This window comes from Hibiscus syriacus, unplaced genomic scaffold (genome assembly GCF_006381635.1).
Source record: "Hibiscus syriacus cultivar Baekdansim isolate YM2019G1 unplaced genomic scaffold, ASM638163v2 tig00117034_pilon, whole genome shotgun sequence".
Lineage (NCBI taxonomy): Eukaryota > Viridiplantae > Streptophyta > Magnoliopsida > Malvales > Malvaceae > Hibiscus > Hibiscus syriacus.
The window spans coordinates 13,644,147-13,651,789 of NW_024063533.1; the positions used below are offsets into that span (position 1 = coordinate 13,644,147).

Here is a 7,643-nt window from a genome sequence, read left to right on the forward strand (position 1 = left end):
ATCTAAATACTAGATAAAAATAGAAACATAAAAAATATAGATTTGAGTAGGATTCTTCTTTCTTGAATTCTTGTTAAGGCTTGCCAAGACTTGTCAAAACTCCAAAGTATCTAAATTTGACTAAAACTATACTTTTATACATGAAATGTCCTTTAGCCATCCAAATATTTAAAATATCAAATACTTCTCGAAATAATGACTTTGAGATATATTAGAATGCTAAAATATAGGAATTTAAATATAAAAATCATGCAAATATCTGATTTATCAATACACAATAAAACAACATAAAGGGAAGTATCTGTTAACTGATCAAATCACAGTTAGGACATCGGATTTGTAAAGTTTGCATATACTCCTATTACAAGCGTTCAATCTTAAATGAAAAATCGGGGAACACTCTACCAACAACAACCAAACCGAGAATCAATCCTTATCTTGGCTTTAAAAAGCGTAAAGCGCCCTAAAGCGCCTAGGGTCCTAGATGCCGAAGCGCTAAGCGAAAGCGCTCGCTTTATGCACACGAAGCGTCAGAAAGGCCGAAATTCACAAAAAAATACATGAATAAATGATATTCAGTTTGACCTTATAAAACATAAAACAAAAAGCAATACCAGTTTGACCTTATAAAGTCAGTGAACTTTTTTAAAATCAAACTATAAAACAGAAAGCAATAAAGTCAAACTATAAAGAACGAGAAAGCATTTTATAAAGTCAAACTATAAAGTCAGTGAAATTTTACCAATTTAACAAGCATTTTGCTTGTCTACATGTAAAATTCAGCAATACTAAGTACTTAAAGAAGGGCAAAGCAATAAGCTATAAAGAAGAACAGTATTCTATTAACTATAAAACACAATTTTGCAATAAACTATAAGTATATAAACAACAGAATTACGTACCGGTTGATGAAGTGTAGCAGCAGCGTGACTCGAGTGAGATGAGAGGAAGATGAAGATCAAAACTTGAGTCGTGAGTCGGGAGTCGGGAGCACGAGGCCATAGGCGACAGGCGTGGAAGATGATCGCTCTCTGTGAATTTTTTACCGCTCAACCTCAATCGTTCTCTGTAAATTCTTCAATTACCGCCTATTTCAATCGCATTTTTTACCCTACCCCGCCTAAACTAAAAACCGATCTAAGCCTGATAATCTAATAGCCCGCTAAACCCTAAACAAGCCCAAAAATTGTATATGCTAAACCCCATATTCGTATCTTCTAAACTCGCAATTAAGCGCCGATTAGCGCTTTGCTAAAAGCGCTGCAAAAGCGCCGATTACTACCGCTTAACGAATTCGTAGCGCTTTTGCTATGCTGAAGCGCCAGGGGCCTCGCTCGAGTCGCTTAGCGCTTTAATCGCGCTTAAGCAGCGCTTTTTTAAACACAGATCCTTATAGATACAATCACTCAACTACTCTCAGATATTCATGAAATAAATGAATAGACTCAAAACCTCTCAATTACCTCTGTGATACAAATACTAGGATGATATTTAACTCAATCACCCAATCAAATCAATCGATTATTATCAGGCCAACAATTCAATTTCACAGCATATCTCATCTCAAGGAGCCTTATACTAGCTTAACATTTTACTCTTATAACGAAAAGTCTACACATCTTGCTAAATATTTCATGACACCTTTATCCATCAACATAAGAATATTTTACTTACCTTACCAATCCCATGACGATGGATGGGTCCATGCCTTAAACTCTTGCTTCACTCGTCTCACGATCCCTACACTATCCCCTTTAGAAAATTTGAATCTAAAAAACAATCATTTTATAAATTTCATCAGAACCATAAGCCCCTTTGCATTTCCAGCTCTCCTTGCAACGATGAAAGCCTCCACGTCAGCTGGTCCCCACTGATGATTGTCCTCTGCCAAGAGCCTTGCAACTGAAATGCTTGTGGCAAGGGCAAAAATAACCTCCAACGACCTCGCATGGAAAAATAATAATTCATCCAAATCAGAGGCAAACAAAACAAAAAATAGAGAGAATTGTAATGGGATTTTGATTTTTTTTATTTGTAAAAGGTCATGTAAACCAAACACCATGTAAAAAGGGATCCCCCATTCTTTCATTCGAAAAGAAAATAGAGAGCAATACAAGAATATTTTTTAGGATTTTTCATAATCAGTCAATATTTTTTAGAAGGGAAGAACACGAATAAGGTTTTCCCCATTTTCCTATTTTCATTAAAAGCAAAGCAACCCATTTTCTAATATTTCGAAGCATACGGGAAAGAGAGGGGTGCGTGATTCGTTACCTGAAAGTCATCGGATCTCTTCGGAGTCATGAGGGGGAACCATTCGAAAAGCACAAAAAGGGGAGCCATTTTTTATCATCCATAGCCAGTGCAAAAAAAAGAAAACCATGGAAAAACCAGAGAGAGAGCATTAACAGGCGATAACCAGCAACCAAAAAAGAAGGAGAAGAAATCGGTCCCAAAAGAAAAACCTTACCCTGCTCGAACGTTTGGTCATCGTCTACGCCGGAGGGAGAAGAGATCTTTGTCGGTCGGAGGTAGCCTCTAAATGCCCTTTTGTTTTTGGTTTATTTGGGGTCAGAGAGGTGAGCATTTTAGGGTCATTTTTGGGGTTTGGGTTTTGAAATAGATGGATTTGGAACGTTATTGTCTCCTTCTCGGAGCCCGTGAGCGGTGGAAGGCCACAGTGGCCTTGGTGGTTACCTGGCCAGAATGAGGAAAGGAGACGAGAAGAAAGAAGAGAGAACAGCGCCGAGGGGGGAAATGGTTAGGTTTAGGAGAAATTAGGATTAGTTTTTAGGTTAAATCTTAATTTAAGGCTTTAGGTAACTTGGATGAAACGACGTCGATTAATCAGGGGCCAGGGTAGTCCATTTTCGTAGGAATGGGTTTATTATTGAGGGAGCCACACCTGTTTTCAATTTAGTTCATTCTAGTCCTCCAAATTCATGTTTCCTGAACTTTTAATTTCACCTTCATATTCTACGCACATTTTAACGGTGTTTTTCCCAAAAAATCACCGGTGACTGGTATATTTACCGATCTAACATTGGTCAGACTATATTTTTCGATCTAACACCCTTTGCAATAAGGTGTGCCCCCTGCAGCGCGCTATACGTTGATTTGGCGCCATATGGGGTAAAGCGCGCCCCCTGCGACGCGCCTTATGCTAACATGGATACACGTATGTATAGCGCGACCCTTGGGGCGCGCCTTACGCCACGTAGGGTATAGCGCGGGTCAGGGGCTGCGCCTGACCTTTATAATTATATATAGCGCGGGGCAGGTACCGCGTCTTGTATAATTGTTACAACTTTTCTCGGCTATAAATACCCTTCTCCCTCGGGTAGTTTCTCACATCTCTTCACATGTCTCCTCTCAACTTATAAATTAATACAACAATTCCGTTAACGAGTCAATAATTCTGACAATTTTCTCATATTTTATTCAGAAGTTCGTGCGATTTTTCGTTATAAGGTAATTTTGTGATAATTTTTTTATTATATTTAGTGTTTATTATGATTATTTGAAAAAATATTATACTAATTGTTGTCAATTAATTTATGTGTTTGTAAAATTAGAAAGCGGGAATATACATCGAAATAGTTTTGCGGTACAGGTAATAATATAAAATTATATTATTTAAATTATTTACGTTTATGTGTAAAAATTTTATTCTGTTATATTTTCGTTCATATATTATTTATTTAATCAGCATTGTTTCAGTTATTTTTTTTTTTGCAGATATAATATTGCCTCACTTTTAAACTCAAAGAATGGCGCGACTTTTAGCTATTGTTTATTATGATGGTGAAATTCGAGAAGATGAAACCGACGTTGTTTTCGTATCAAATGAGCGTGTTAAATATCATTGAAGAGAAACATAACTCTTGAGGAGCTGATAACGAAGACTTCGAGGAAGATTCATGTTGGAAGTAGTAGAATAATGTCGTTGTTGCAGTACAGATTTCCAAAATCATTGTTGCCATTAACTTATACAGCGTTCGAACTTTTGAACAATGATGATGTTGAAATGATGGTTGAAGCTCAAAGTAATTATTCAGACGTCGATATTGAGATGTATGCAAATTTTATTCAAGTGTGTGTCGTTCGGGGTCAATCATTAAGCTCCCACTATGGGCTGGCTGAACAAGTTGATCAAGTTGACAGCCCGACGACAGTAATGTGTAATGATTTTAATGCCATAATGGGGAGACATTCATCCGTAACTCCTTACGATATGTATCGAGGTGGGTCGACGAACAATCCGTATGGCAACATCGCATCCAGTTCAAGGGGAAGGCATTCATCTGCAAATTCGTTTGACCTTAATATGGAGATGCCATCGATGCAACCATTTGTGCAGTTTTTATTTGACACGATGGCTTCAAGCTCGAGTGGGAGGCATTCGACTGCGAGCTTTTTCGATCTGAATATCGATATGCCTTCCAGTTCAAGGGGAAGGCGTGCAAGTAGTAGGTTCTTCAACCTAAATGTGGAGAGCATGGAGGAACCATCATCTCCACCAGAAGAACCGCTTCGTGAGCCTGGTGCGGATGGTGCTGAGACTGGACTATTCATTCACCCAGAATCATCGTAATTCAACTTCGATGGGGATGATGATGTAGATGAAGTTCCAACAAATGTGGCACAAATCGACCCTCCAGCACACATGTATGAAGCTGATTATGATGCAATGTATGGGGCCAGAGTTTGCGGATATGCCTTATCTCGGTGACTATGGACTATGGATATTACTCATCAATAAATAATGGCGAGTTATCTTTAGGCATGGAGTTTTCAAGCAAGGAAGAAGCAATGATGGCTATAAAAAATTACAATATATGTAATTCTGTTCAATCCAGAGTCAACCGCTCCACGACCGAAAAATATGTATGCTACTGTGCCCGACGCGAAAACAGATGCAATTGGATGGTTCATGTATTGAAGAGGAAGAGGAAAAACAACAGATGTGAACTAACAGTATACAACGGTTCTCACACATATTGTGCTGGAGGGGTCAACCAAGATCATCTCAACTTGGACTCTAAAGTGATATGTCAAGCCATCATGCCCATGGTAAAAGCAAGCTCTCATATAGCTGTTGCTGTGTTGATTTCAGCTATACAATCGCAGTATGAGTACACTGTCTCCTATAAAAAAGCTTAGTTAGCAAAACAAAATGCCATTGTCAAACTTCATGGCGAATGGGATGCATCTTACAATGAACTTCCAGGCTGGTTTAGGCTGGTGCGGAGGTTGAATCCTGAGACAATTGTGGACTTCGAAACCTCCTATGCATACCATAATGATCGAGTTCTCCGCGATCGATGCCAATTCTACTGGGTTTTTTGGACTTACCCACAGTGCGTTAATGCTTTCAAATACTGCAAGCCTGTGGTCCAGATCGACGGGACTTTCTTGTATGGAAAATACAAGCAAGTTTTATTATTGGCAGTTGTCCAAGATGGCAATCGCAATATTCTTCCAGTTGCTTTTGCTCTTGTCGAAGGAGAAGATACATATTCTTGGGCTTTTTTCCTCCGAAATTTACGTGCACGTGTTATCAAGAGGGAAAACATCTGTGTCATTTTAGATCGCGGAGCTGGGATCAAAGCAGCAATGGAGTCTTTGGGTCCAATGTGGCAACCACCCTTTTTCCAACATAGGTATTGTCTCTGACACATTGCTACGAACTACCATGAAAGGTACAAGAAGAATGATGAGCGTCAATTAATTGTGCGCATGGGTAAGTGAAACTGATGTAGTTTGTTTTCTTTCGATCGTTTTAATTTTGCAAAGAAAGCAAGTTAGTAAGTTATACATTTTTTGATAAGGTTACGAACTACTTCCTCGAACGTTTGAATCAATGCTTCAAGATTTGCGGGCGAAGAACGAGGAAGGATACGATTACATCAGCCTCATCGATAAAGAAATGTGGACGAACGCATATGATGGTGGATATCGATATGGACACATGACGACCAACTTGGCAGAGGCAATCAATTCAAATTTAAAGGGTGCACGTCACTTACCAGTAGCGGCTTTGGTAAAGACTACATATTTTCATTTGGGGGTGCTTTTTGCGAAGCTCGGGGGACAAGCTCAAACCTGGATGCAAGGCGGTCATGTCTATCACCCTAGATTAGTTATAGATCTATAGAAAAAAAATTTCTGCATCAAATGGAATGTCTATAACAAGCTTCTCTATAAGACATGAAATGTTTCGTGTCATAGAGCTGTCGCGACCTCTTTAAGGGATTGAAGTTGTATCGTTAAGAGTAAATCTAAGGGACAGAACGTGCCACTGCGGGTTTTTTCAAGCTCTTAAGTATCCATGCTCTCATGTGATAGCAGCTTGCTCGCATACACGTCAAGACTATAACCATTTTGTGGATCCCGTATACCTACTATCTGAAGTTTTTAAGGTATACGAATTTGAGTTTCCCCCATAGGTAATGACAAAGACCCTGATGAGGTTCAAGATTGGCTTTCGATTGTACCAAATCCGAGTTTATTGAGGGAGCGTGGTCATCCAAAATCCAATTGAATTCATTGCGATATGGATATTCGAGAAATATCTAGACAAGACAGAAGATGTGGGTATTGTAGAAACCCAGGACACACTAGAAAAACATGTCCACTCTTGTTGCCATCAAGTAACAATTGATGAGGAAATGATGTATTTGTTTATCAAATAATAATTCTTGTACTTTGATTTGCATTTACTTCAAGTTAATGTTATTCGATAATCGCTGAGGAAGATTAAAAAACGATACAATAATACGAGATAGGACGTTTGCGTTATATGTGATTATAATAAAAGAGATAATAAGTGACAAACTTAAGAAAGTTATCGAATAATTTGGTATTTCAAAATAATTTTAAATACAACAAAGTTACAATAAGTATTAAATGGTAAATGATAACCAAATTACAATAACTGATATTAAATGGTAATAAACAAAATTAACTAAAATACATTAAAAAAGTCAAACAAATTTAACAAAATAAAGTAAGTATTAAATGAGAAATAAAAAAAATTACAATTAAAAAGTCCAATAAACTAAATACAAATATAATAAAAAAACAAAATATATCGATGCTTGCGACGCGAATGTGTTCCGCAGGGCGGTGGTTGTCGGTCTCGAGGAGGATTTCTTCGTATCACTGGTTGTGACTCCTCGTTGTCATCACCATCACCATCGTCGTCGTCGTCGTCGTTGTCGTCCTAAGTAGGTACATTAGGTTGATGAGGAGCTGATGACGATGAAGCACCTCCATATAATAAGGACCCTGGAGGTGTATGACCGACTATCCCATCGGCCTGCGAAAACTGAGAAAACTCTTAAAACCCAGACATCGCTGAATGTGAAAACTGTACAGGAGGTGTCTGTGCTGCGGCCATGGGTGATGAGACTGAACCCGCCAAATATCCAACATATGAACCCCAAGCTAGATCTACAAACATAGACCCATAATAGCCTCCAGGAGGGGTCATCTATGACGGTGGCGGTGACGGCGGGGTCATAAAAGCAGGTGAAGGCAGCGGCGGCATCTGGTAATGGAAAGGCGGTGGCGGCATCATATATAGCTGTGGTATGTAAGTCGCTGGATACGGTGGCTGCTGTGAAGGTCCTGCTGGTGCA

At 38.8% G+C, this 7,643-nt stretch overlaps 1 long non-coding RNA gene across 1 annotated transcript; it reads right to left on the bottom strand.

Annotated features, from left to right (window-relative positions):
• Positions 1 to 242: 242 nt before the first annotated feature.
• Positions 243 to 2,760, bottom strand: LOC120196637. Its single transcript, XR_005523189.1, has 3 exons — positions 2,275 to 2,760; positions 903 to 1,943; positions 243 to 512 (listed from the first exon to the last, which is right to left on the bottom strand). It is a non-coding gene; the product is annotated as an uncharacterized LOC120196637 (long non-coding RNA).
• Positions 2,761 to 7,643: the final 4,883 nt, after the last annotated feature.